Source organism: Coenobita brevimanus, chromosome 84 (assembly GCF_032717465.1).
Source record: "Coenobita brevimanus isolate Jiangsu-jjx chromosome 84, ASM3271746v2, whole genome shotgun sequence".
NCBI classification, from domain to species: domain Eukaryota; kingdom Metazoa; phylum Arthropoda; class Malacostraca; order Decapoda; family Coenobitidae; genus Coenobita; species Coenobita brevimanus.
The window spans coordinates 45,298,548-45,311,201 of record NC_137037.1 but is presented as its reverse complement, the minus strand read 5'-3'; the positions used below and the strand labels follow the sequence as shown (position 1 = coordinate 45,311,201).

Here is a 12,654-nt window from a genome sequence, read left to right as displayed (position 1 = left end):
GACCAATAATACACTGCTCCTTATTTCTGACGCATCTGTATACATTCTTAGTACATTAAGGTGACTGGATACACTCATCATCATCATCATCATCATCATCATCATCGTCCATACAAAACTGTTTTTCTTATCTCTACTTTCATCTATCCTCCTCCTCCTCATCATCATCAGAATCTTCCTATCTGCCTCCTCCTCCTCCTCCTCCTCCTCTTCCTCTCTTTTCTTCTCCGCTCCCCTCCTCCACAGACCACTCCCATTCACCTCGGTTAATTATCCAGGCAACAAATTGAATACCTTTAACTCACACGCGGCTCACTCCCAACCACCACACCAATAACCTTTCAATTGGCCGAGAGAGAAATGACACTGGTGAGAGTCTGGGAAGGGGACGATCTGGTTTTGTGACGGTAGAGGGAGGTGAGGTGGAGGAGGAAACGGATGGGAGATGCGGATGGAAGGAGAGGGAGATGAGGACTGAGGAGTGAAATGAGGATAAAAGTAGAGCGAGAAGAGGATGGAAGGAGTGGGAGAAGAGGACAGAAGAGAGAAAAGAGGATTGAGGGAGGGGGAGAAGAGGACAGAAGAAGAGGAGGAGGAGGATGGAAGGGGAGGGGAGATGAAGAGGACAGTGAGCAATAACCCTAAGTCACCCCTCACAGAAACCCACATGGTCCAGATTCGGATGAAGCGTCTAGACCCACTGAACCACCAAGAATAACAACCCAATTAAAAAAAAAAAAAAAAAAAAAAAAATGGAACCGCCCCCGGGTGGGCTCGAACCACCAACCTTTCGGTTAACAGCCGAACGCGCTAACCGATTGTGCCACGGAGGCTTGAGATGAGAGTGAGATAGGGGAGTAGATGAGGGAAGGATATGGGAGATATTAAAGAATATGGGAGATAGGGTGGAAGATATGGGAAGATATTAAAATAAAGGGAACAGGTAAATTAAATGTGAGAGATGGGAAGGGAAAATAGGAGATGAGAAACACGTGGGATGGGAAAGAAAGAGAGAAGGAAAACATGAAGAAAGTATATGGGAGAGATGGGACGGGAGGAAGATAAAAGGAGATCAGGGAGAAACATGGGACAGGAGTGAAAGAGAGGTGAAAGGGAAACATGAAAAAAAAGTAAATGGGAGAGATGGGAAGGGAAGGAGATAAAGGGAGATGAGAGAGAAACAGGGGATGGGAAAGAATGAAAGAGAGATGAAGAGGAAACATGAATATAGTATACGAGAGAGATGGGAATGGAAGGAGGAAAGATATAAAATGGGGGTGGGGGGTGGGAACATGGATAAGGTGAATGGAAGAGATGGGAAGGGAAGGGGGAAGGAAAGGAAGATGAAAAGAAAATATGGTTAAAGTAAATGGAAGAGGTACGAGGGAAGATGAGAAGGAATATAAGTGGAAGGGAGACAGAGAGAGAGAGAGAGAGAGAGAGAGAGAGAGAGAGAAGACGAGAAAAGACAGTAAGAGTAGAAGAAAAAGAGACGAAAAATGGAACAGTCCCACCGTCTCAGGTAAGGAGGCAAATGGACAGGTAGACAGAGAGGTCAGGACAGTAATCCCCCGTCCTCCCACCTGCCCCTTCTATCTCCTTCAAGATTACGTGTGGGAGATTTAATCCTTCTTGAGTACATATTCCCCCGTGTGGAAATAAACCCTGAGTACATATAGGATTAAACACCATTACACCGACGGATTTTTACACTCTATTCCTGACCTATAGGATTAAACCACCTTACATCCAATACACGCTAAAACACACAAGAACACTCATCTTTATATCAAATTTCTGTCTTCAAAAACTCAGCCAAAGCACTCACCTAGAAAGCCAATCCAATCTCCCTTCTTCCATCATGCGAGGAGAGATTATTAAAGCTTGCTAAAATCGCCAATCCATCCCCCTCTTTAACAATACTTTTACTCACACATACACACACACACACACACACACACACACACACACACACACACACTCATCTTTTACATGGTCCAATTTCATACCTCAATAAATCAACTGTCACACATCTAGAAAGCCTATTCAACCTCTCCTCTTCCATTAAAAAAAATAAGTAAATAAATAAAAAACGGCTACCATCGCCACAACATCCTCCTTCATAATATTACAGAAAAAAAAAAAAAAAACACACCTGGCTTGAACATAATCCAAGTGGTCTTCCAAGTCAAACTCTTCGCCTAGAAAGTCCATCAAGCCTCACCAACTCCAACACGCAAGGATGCAAAGAATCAGACGAAGAATCATAAAAACTTGCTAATATTCCTGTTAAATCCCGCTGAAGGGCGAAATGTAAAAAAAAAATAATAATAATAATAGCGTGCTTGTTAAGGTGAAGGCTGGGGGAGAGTGGAGGCTGGTAATTAACAAGGGAAATGACTACTAGGTGTAATGATGCTTGGATGACCTTGTTTGGGGTCATCTCCCTTCGTTTTCAGGGAGGGTGTACCTTTGCCTTCTGATGGGTTGTTCTGTATCATCGTTGTCGTAATCGTCATTCTTGTTCTTGTGCTTCATCATCACCATCATCAATCATCATCTTTTTCACTTCCTTCTTCTTCTTCTTCCCTCTCCACCTCCTCCCCCTCGTCGTCCTCCTCCTCTTCTTCCTCCTCCTCCTCCTCCTCCTCCTCCTCATCATCATCATCATCATCATCATCATCATCATCATCATCATCATCACATTAGTCCTCTTTCCCACTTAAACACCGGGTGAGAGGGATCCAGAAAAAGTAACAGGGAAGTACAGAAGTATGAGAGCAATCAACTGAGTAATAAAAAAAAAAAAAAAAAAAAAAGCCACAAATCAATCCACTTATCATTCAAATCTTGCAAATTCCGAGTTCCATCCCACAGACCTACCGATCCACACAATACTAAGCTTAATATTGGCTCATTAATTAATTTTTCTGAAACTATATTATTGTTTATCTGTCTTCATTTTTCTCTAGGTGAGTGTACTTTTGTTACTCAATTTTCTGGAACTGACTGTCTCTCTGTCTGTCTGTCTCTGTCTCTGTCTCTCTCTCTCTCTCTCTCTCTCTCTCTCTCTCTCTCTCTCTCAAACTACAGTGGCTCAGTATCTCTTCATTTTTCTGGATTTATCTGCATTATTGTCTTCCGTATTTCCCCCCCTTTTTTTTTTTTTTTTTTAATTCCTGCTTTCACTGTTTCATCAATTTTCTTCATAATTAATTTATCCTGTCTTATTTATCCTTGCTTCATCTTATATTTCGTGTCAAATTCACCTCTTTTCTTCCTTATCAACTCCTCTAGGCCTCTTAACATTTCTTCCTTAATCATCGTTTCTTTTTTGTTTAATACCCCTCTCGTCCTGTCTTCAGGTGTTTCAAGACGACTTACTTCCTGTCTTCGTGTCTTCAATCTTTCTTTATCTTTTTTTTTAGCTTCATATTTTCTTCGCTGAGAATACTTCTGTCTTCGTTAAATCTAAGTTTGATTACGTTTCTTCCTTCCTCATCATTTCCCTTTTCCTGTGTTCATTATCCTCAGCCTCATTCCCTGTTTTCTTCATCCTTCACCATAATCTCTTGTCTGAGTTTTATTTTGTCTTCCTTTATACTAATACTGATTACTTTTCTTCCTTCCTCACAATTTCCCATTTCCCGTCTTTAATATTCCAAGCCTAACTCCTTATTTTCTTATTTTTTCATCTTATTTTCTTGGCTGAGTTTTCTGTCTTCATTTTTTCATACTCTGATTACTTTTCTTCCTCATTACTTCCTATTTCTTGTCTTCATTACTCATACTTTATTCCTCTTTTTTTCTTCTTAATTCATCATATTCTCTTAGCTGACTTCCATTCCTGCCTTCATTTAGTCTTCCTCCTTCACTGTTTTCTCCTTGACAGAGTTCTTTCCTGTCTTCATTTATTCTCGTTCTTTCATCACTTTTTCTCGGCTGTCTTCTTTCCTGTCTTCGTTTATTCTAAGTCTGATTATATGTTTTCTTCCTCCAGTTTTCATTCCTCTGCACAGGTGGTAAAATTGAGCAAAATTTCTCTTAAATCTTAAAGACTCATTTCGTTTCTCCTAAAGATGTTAAAATGAGTACTTGGGAAGCGGTATGCTGATTGAGTTCGCGTTCGTCTTGGTTGTTCTTTTGTTATGTTGCGCTCTCTCTCTCTCTCTCTCTCTCTCTCTCTCTCTCTCTCTCTCCTAATAAGATACACTAACCACCATTAACCACTTCACTACGATTACTTTTTCATACTTTATATTTAGGTTATCTCCACTCGATGTACTGGGGCAGAATGGGTTAATGTTCTTGAGTTACTGTAGGACCCACAGCCGCTTAACATAACTATTCCTCTCATGGTCGGGACAACTCTAGCATCCTACTCCAGCTAATACCAGACGATTTTATTCAGCTGAGAGTGAGTCATAGGCGCCTAAGTGCTTATACCGTCATCACGAACCCTTTCTTGGCCGGAACAACGCTGTATTTTATTCCAGTTAACCCCAGACGATTTCATTCAGCTGACTCGACAATTTCATTTAGCTGACCCCGGACTATTTCATTCAGCTAACCCCAGACTGTTTCAATCAACTAACACCAGGCGATTTCAATCAGCTAACCCCAGACGATTTCATTCAGCTGACCCCAGACGATTTCATTCAGCTGACCCCAGACGATTTTTACACAGCTAACCCCAGACGATTTTTACTCAGCTAACCCCAGACGATTTTACTCAGCTAACCCCAGACGATTTCATTCAGCTAACCCTATGCGATTTCATTCAGCTAATCCCAGACGATTTCATTCACCTGAGTGAGTCATAGGAGCCTCAGAGTCCTGAAGTATATACCACTCAGCTGTTGACACTACTTAAGAAGATACTGGAACAAGATGTCTCGTAAAATATATAAGAAAATGAAATAACGCAACATACAGATATGCAACAAATAAAGACCGGAAGCATGCAACAAATAAATATGCGACAAAGAAATTAGATATTGGAAGCATGCAATAAATAAATAATGCATAATAAATACATAATAAAGGATAATAGGCGTATGGAGCAAATAAATATGCAACCAATAAACATGAACCAAACAAACAGAAAATAATGAAAGCTTGTAACATATATAAAAAAAAAAAAATGGGGTTATGAATGTAAACTACACATTGCTGATCGAAATATCCCGGTGAATTTCAAGTAACTATCCGTGAATACACCTGAGCATGGCAGGTGGGTTTATGTTAACACCTGATGATTTTTAATTTGTTCTGTGGAGGAAAATACCTGTAATGTCTTCAAAAACTTTCCCGAGTAACCCTTTCCCTATTATAGGTAAACTTATGAACTCTAGAAGCTAATACCTGAGGAAGATGAAGATTTTGCTTGGTAGACAGAACTAATAAAAGTCAAATGGATGAGTAAACGCTTGTAACTTTTTTTTTTTATTCTTTTTCACTTTCTCCTTGCTCCCCCTTTCCCCTTTTTCTCCTTACTCTCATTTTCTTTCTCATTTTCTCCTTCCTCTCACTTTCTTACATCCGCCTTACTCCTACTTTTTCTCACCTCCTTCTTACTCACACCTGTTCTCCTTATTTCTCTTTTCTATCTGCTATCATCACTTCTCTCTCCTTCCTCCCTCTCTTCTCCCTGTCCTTCTCCCTCCTTCTCTTGTTCAGCCTCTCTTTCCCATACTATTTGCTAGCCTCAGTCCACCATCTCCTCTCTGCTTCTCTATACCCTCTTTCCTTCCTCCCGCCTTCCCTCCCTCCTTCTCTCCCTCCCTTCATGTTCTTCCTCTGCTTTCTCTCTCCTCCCTCCCTCCACTCCTTCCATTCTTCTCCATGTTTCATTTTTCTCCTCCATTTCCTCCCCTCCGCATTTTTCTCTCTTTACCTTTCTCCTTTCCTCCCTTGCTCCATCCTCCCCCCCTCCTCCTCCTCCTCCTCTCTCTCTCTCTAATATTTTCACTTCTTCCCTACTCCTGTCTAATTCTCTCAGCTGTCATTTTTTTTTTCTCTGTATTCCTTTAAATTTCCATGTCTCCTTCCTTTCTCTTCCTTCTCTTCTTCCTTCTTCGCCAATCATTCCCTTCTCCATTCCTCACTTTTCCTTCCTTCCTTCTTAATCCTTTCCTTACTTCTTTCCTCCCTCCTGTACCCTTCTCTCCACTCCTTCACATATCTTCTCTCCCTCTTGTCTTACTCCTTGTCGTCTTCACAGTTCATCATACTCGCAAAAAAATATAAGAGGATAACTGCAAAAGGCTGACTGGCCGGCAGCTCCTGTCTTAAGATTCTTTCTCTCTCTCTCTCTCTCTCTCTCTCTCTCTCTCTCTCTCTCTCTCTCTCTCTCTCCTGCATGCACGAGGGTCAGGTTGAATCCTATCTAAGCTGCAATCCTTCACACCTCATCTACCAAGCAAAGAGGAAGGGAATGTGAGCAGGAGGGAGGAAAGGCGATACGGAGGGAGGGAGGAAAGAGGGAGGGAGGAGGAGACAAGATGGGTGGGAAAGGTGATGGAGGGAGGGAGAAAAGGAGATAGAAGGAGGGAGAAAAGGAGACAGAAGGAGGGAGAAGAGTATGATGGAGGAGGGATGGAGAGAAGGGATGAGGTGGGGAAAAAAATAAAAAGGGAAGGGGGGGAGAGAGAAGCAGGAAGAATTCGATTGAGAGAGAGAGAGAGAGAGAGAGAGAGAGAGAGAGAGAGACCTGCCTGCTGGAAACACTAAAGCAAGACTGGAATACAAGAGGAGATGGCCCCTGGTATATTGTCTTTTTTTTTAGTTTCTCTTTTCTACTTTCCATCTCTCTCTCTCTCAATTACTCTATAACTTATTAACCTCATTCTTCACCTTTCTCAGTCAATTTCCATAGTTTCTACCCTCTCTCTCTCTCTCTCTCTCTCTATTACTCTATAACTTATTAACCTCATTCTTCACCTTTCTTAGTCAATTTCCATAGTTTCTACCCCCCCCCCTCTCTCTCTCTCTCTCTCCACTACTCTGTAACTTCAGTTTTACCTCATTCCTCACCTTTCTTAGGCAATTTCTTTAGTTTCTCTTTTCTACTCTCTCTCTCTCTCTCTCTCTCTCTCTCTCTCTCAGGCCAAACACTTCATCCCAAACAGAAGACCAATTACTAAGACATTACCTGGCCATAAACCACCAAATGCAATCAACCACCAGTGTTATTATTAAGCCCACCAGGAATTTCCTTTGTTTGATCTATACACCAAGATGGGATTTTCAAAGCATATCATCATCATCATCATCATCATCATCATCATCACCACCACCACCACCACAACCACCACCATCAATAGGAACGGTCATCACCCCCTCATGTTTTACTCTTATACTGCATAATGTGATAGGCAGGTCACAAAAACAGGTAGGTTAGGGTACTAAAAAACAAACAAACAAATAAAAACTGAATCAGAACAGGAAAAACCGTCACTCATCTATTCATTTAATCTTTCAAGCTTTCGAAAATTTTGTCAAATCTAGAAAATAAGTTTGGAAAATAAGTTTGGAATATATCTTGTTTTTTTCTTGCTTTATACTACCTTAACCCGATCAATTTCACGTTCTGCTTTCAGTGTATTTGTGTTATATTCAGACGGTATTTTTAGCGATGCAGAAGTATAGCTATGGTGATCGTTGCTATGTATGTATGTATTTGTGTGTGTATGTATCTGTCTGTTGGTCTGTCTGTCTGTCTGCCTATGTGTATGTATGCATGTATGTATGTATGTATGTATGTATGTACCGGTCTGTCTGTTTACCTGTGTGTGTATGTATGTATGTATTTATGTATGTATGTACAGTATTAATGTATGTACCGTACCGGTCTGTCTGTGTGTATGTATGCATGCCAAGTCAATAAAAATTATCTGACAAATGCCTGACTGGATTTGGATAACAACGGTACAAGCGTTCCGTGTGGGTCTTTAAAAAAAAAAAAAAAAAAAAAAAAATCCAGTGATTCTTTTACGGACGCCGGACAGTCAAAGGTCAAGCTCACAGTCGAGGTCAAAGGTCGGGTCACGGGGGTAGCTGTGTTTTCATAGTATTTCTGATCTAATTCACATCAAAAACCCAAAGACCTACCGAAATGACGAGTTAAATGAAAACCACGCCTAATTTTTCTATTCCTAAGTTTCCTATATGCTTAATAATATCGCCTTGGAGCGCCAAGAACAGAATAAGAACAAGAACAGAATGAAAAGAACATGGAGAGAATGACAAGAACAGGAACAGAATAACAAAAAATGACTAGAATAACAAGAAAAACAGAATAACAAGTACAAAAACAGACCAAGAACAAGAGCAGAATAACAAGAACAAAATAACAGGCATAAAAATGGAATAACAAGAACAAAAACAGAATAAGAACAAGAACAGAATAACAAAAACAAGAAAATAACATGAACAAAAGCTGAAGAACAAGGACAAGAACAGAATAAAAAGAACAAGAACAGAACAAGAAAAGAATGACAAAAACAACTTCTTAACGAGGGGACTTAAGACAACGAGAAACACTAAAATGCGTCTTGAGATTGAAGGGGTTACGGTGGACTAACTTAAATCTTTCCCCCTCCATTCGTTCCACATGGCCAAACTACCTCAACTCTTTCTCCCAGTCTACGCCTCCTGGAAAATATTACAGATGACATGAAAGGGTTGTATTATGACAGGCTATACCTCTTCCTTGTACTGTTTATCATCAGCCACACCCACATCCTCACTCACACCCTCCCACTCCTATATCTACACCCTCCCACACCCACACCCTCCCACGCCCACGTCTACACCTTCACCTTCCCACACACACATCTAAACCTCCCAAACCCACACTCACACCCTCCCACACACACACTAACACCCACCCACGCCCACAACCACAACCTCCAACACCCACGCCTAAACCAACCCACATTCACACCCACACCCTCCTACATCCACACCCACACCGTCATCTTAGTACACTTACGCAGGTGCACATAAAGTCTGATCCCTTCAATACGATGACGTGGATCTTCCTTTATTCTTGCTACCGCCAAACGATTTCATTACACTCAGGAAATATCTCTTGTACTGAGAGGGAATAAAAGAAAACTGGATTATTCAACACGCGCAGTTCAATAAAAAAAAATCCCTCCTAAACTGAGTAAAATCGTATGGAGATTGCAAGAATATAAAAAGTAAGTCGTCAATGTAGTGAAGACATATTTTTGACTCCTTCAATACGAGAGGACCTTCTTGGGCCGAGATAAGCCATTCAGTGATACCTTGAAAATAATGCGTCATAGTCCTGAAGGGGTTATATACTCATGTCAACAACTCTATGACCATCTCACTTCTCATCTCAAAACCTTCCCCAATACCTTAACCTCTCATTATCTGCAACGTTTTTTCCATATAGTGATGTCAACAGCTCAAAGACATCTCACTCCACTTCATCTCCAAACGTTCACCAATACCTTTAACCTATCATTATCCTCAACGTTTTTCTTTATACTGATGTCAACAACTCTAACACCATCTGACCCTCTTCATCTTAAAACCTTCTCTAATACAGTAACCGATCATTATCTGCAACGTTCCAGACAACTCACTCCTCTCCATCACCTCAAAACCTTCTCCAGTACCTTAACCTATCATTATCCGCAACATTTTTCTATATAACGATGTCAACAACTCAAAGACATCTCACCTCTCTTCACCATCTCATAAGCCTCACCAATATCCCACCCTATTATTATCAACAGAGTATTTTTAAGTATACGGAGATCGACAGACAAACCTTTCGCCAAAAGTTGTGGAAAACCGCCAAAAACTGCAGGATTTTTCGATGACCTATGACCCTGAGTTTTCTTCCAAGTTAATATAAATGTACAATCCACGACAATAGTTGGCTTAATACTCCACCTCTAATACCACTCAATTTCCCCTGCTGGGAAAAAAGTATTCCTAAACTGAGAGAGGCCTTCTATCCTTTTTTCTTTTTTTTAATGATGCGTCAAGGAGGGAAGTGACGAACATACCCTATAGGAAGCGTGAAGGTATTACAGTGGAACAGCAAGCGAAACTTTTGTCCTTCACTGTACAAAAAAAAAAGAAAAGAAAGAAAAAGTAAAAAGTAAAACAAAATGAATCGAAACACTCTAAGCGTTACACATCGCTCTTTGAGACTATTTATTTCCAAGGTTATATATGTTTTCAGTTAAACAGCCACACGACGCGTTGCATATACTGTACTATTGCGAATATATGAACGGACGCAGCTCTCAACCAGATGTGGGCAATTCCGAGATGACAGTTCTTTGTGATCATTAACTTTTTTAAGTGTAAGGAAGATTTTTATAATTTATTTTTGCTATCTCCAAACGACCGTGTCCAATTTAGGGCAGTTTTTGAACAGATGGGGTTATTTACAGCCTTCATTAACCCTTTCACTTCTGTGGGCTCTCCTAACCTGAAAAATATCGTTACTATACCCCTTTTACTCTGATTTGGTCCAGATTTTCGTCGTTTTGCACCGTACTTCACGCAGGTCAGTGGCAGAAAAAGACAGTGCTAAGAATCTACATCCTTTCCATAGTATTTCTTCGTGACTAGCATCATATTATAGGGGTAATCTGTTGCTATATTTCAGCATTCAAGATGGAGAGATGGTAACATTAGGCCATGTTAGAATAAAAGTTGTATAGCATGATAAGCCGTAAAATGTCATCGTAGAGATGGGATTAAATTTACCGTATCCACCTGTTCGTATACTTGTTTTGCCGAAGCGCGTGGGTCGGCTGGAGGTGGTAATTATCTTTTCGGCGTATTTATCTGTTTTTATCCTCTCTGTTACACGTTTTTATGTACCTCCCAAACTTCCCCCTCCCCTCACCCTCCCTCTCCTCCTCCTCCTCCTCCTCCTCCTCCTCCTTCATTCACTCCTCTCCATCTTCTTTATTTATCTTCACCTGTCTTTCTAAACCTCTCCTTCTTCTTCTACCCTTGTCTACTCCTTTTCACTATGGTCTTTCTCTCTCCTATCGTCATTATCTTCTGCTGTCTTGAACCAGGGACCGTCAGCACCCTCACAATTTCATCCACGCCCACACCTAATTCGATACCCACCCACACCCACACCTAAACCCACATCCAAGCCCAGTTCCACACCTACAGTACACCCGCACTCACCCACGCTCACCCTTACATACCCCACACTCACCCACACCTACACCCTCCCACACCCACACAACGTAATGGGCGCAAGAAGAAGGAAGACGCCCCACACTGCCTCTCTCTTAACAAAAAACTCGTCCCTTCCTTGATTCACCTGTACCTTGCTTACCCGCCTGCCTGCCTGCCTCCCCTTGCCTGCCTGCCTCCCCTTCCCTGCCTGCCTGATCCTGCCAGTCTCCCCCTTGCCAGTCTGGTTCCCCTTCCCTGCTTAACTTTGCCTGCCTTACCTTCCTTCCTTTCCTGATCCTTCCTACCTCTCCCTCCCCGCCTACCTTAACCCGTCCTTTCATCCTTGCCTTACCCTTGGTCCTTCTGTCAACCTCATCCCAACCTTCCTTTACCTCCATCATCTCACTTCCTGCCTCACCCCCTCTCTCCCTATCTCTCTCTCTACCTGCCTCGCCCCTACCTCTCTCTCACTCCCTACCTCGCCCCTACCTCTATCTCTCTCTCCCTACCTCACCCCTACCTCGCTCTCCCTGCATCACCCCAACCAGCCTCACCTTCCTCTCTCTTTACCGCCTCATCCTAAATTCTTCTACATCTTCCAGCCTCACCTACGAAATTCTCCACCTGCCTCACCCCAGCTAACCACTGAATTTCTCCACCTGGCTCACCCCTGAAATTCTCCTGCCTCACCCCTGAAATTCTCCACCTGCCTCACCCATGCCTCACACCTGAAATTCTCCACCTGCCTCACCCCTGAAATTCTCCACTGCCTCACCCCAGCTAACCACTGAATTTCTCCACCTGCCTCACCCCTGAAATTCTCCACCTGCCTCACCCCTGAAATTCTCCTCCTGCCTCACCCCTGAAATTCTCCTCCTGCCTCACCCCTGAAATTCTCCACATGCCTCAACCCTGCCTCACACCTGAAATTCTCCACCTGCCTCACCCCTGCCTCACACCTGAAATTCTCCACTGCCTCACCCCTGCCTCACACCTGAAATTCTCCACTGTCTCACACCTGAAATTCGCCACATGTCTCACCTCTGAAATTCTCCATCTGCCTCACCCCTGAAATTCTCCACTTGCCTCAACCCTGCCTGACTCAGAACTCATGCCTCATTACTACCTGTCTTGCATGCCGGCTGTATGAAAAGCTGCCTGGCCTCTCTACCTGCCTCACTGCTAATTGTTTCCTGCCTCCCAGCCACTGTCTTCATCACTCCCTGCCTACCTGCCTCCCTCGCTCCACCTGCCTCGTTCCACCTGCCTGACTTCACTTGCCTCATCCTATTTGCCTCACTCTACCTGCCTCATTGTTACCTGTCTCACCTTACCTATCTTCCAATAAGCCTTGCTCCACCTCTCTCACAACTGTCTGCCTCGCCCTACATACCTCACCTCACCTGTCTCCTAATACTTGCCTCACCCTACCTGCCTCCCAGTTACCTACCTTGCTCCATC

General features: G+C 42.5%; 1 non-coding gene across 1 annotated transcript; it reads right to left on the bottom strand.

The window, feature by feature from the left end:
* Positions 1–759: 759 nt before the first annotated feature.
* On the bottom strand, positions 760–833 carry TRNAN-GUU (transfer RNA asparagine (anticodon GUU)). Its single transcript has one exon. It is a non-coding gene; the product is annotated as a tRNA-Asn (tRNA).
* Positions 834–12,654: the final 11,821 nt, after the last annotated feature.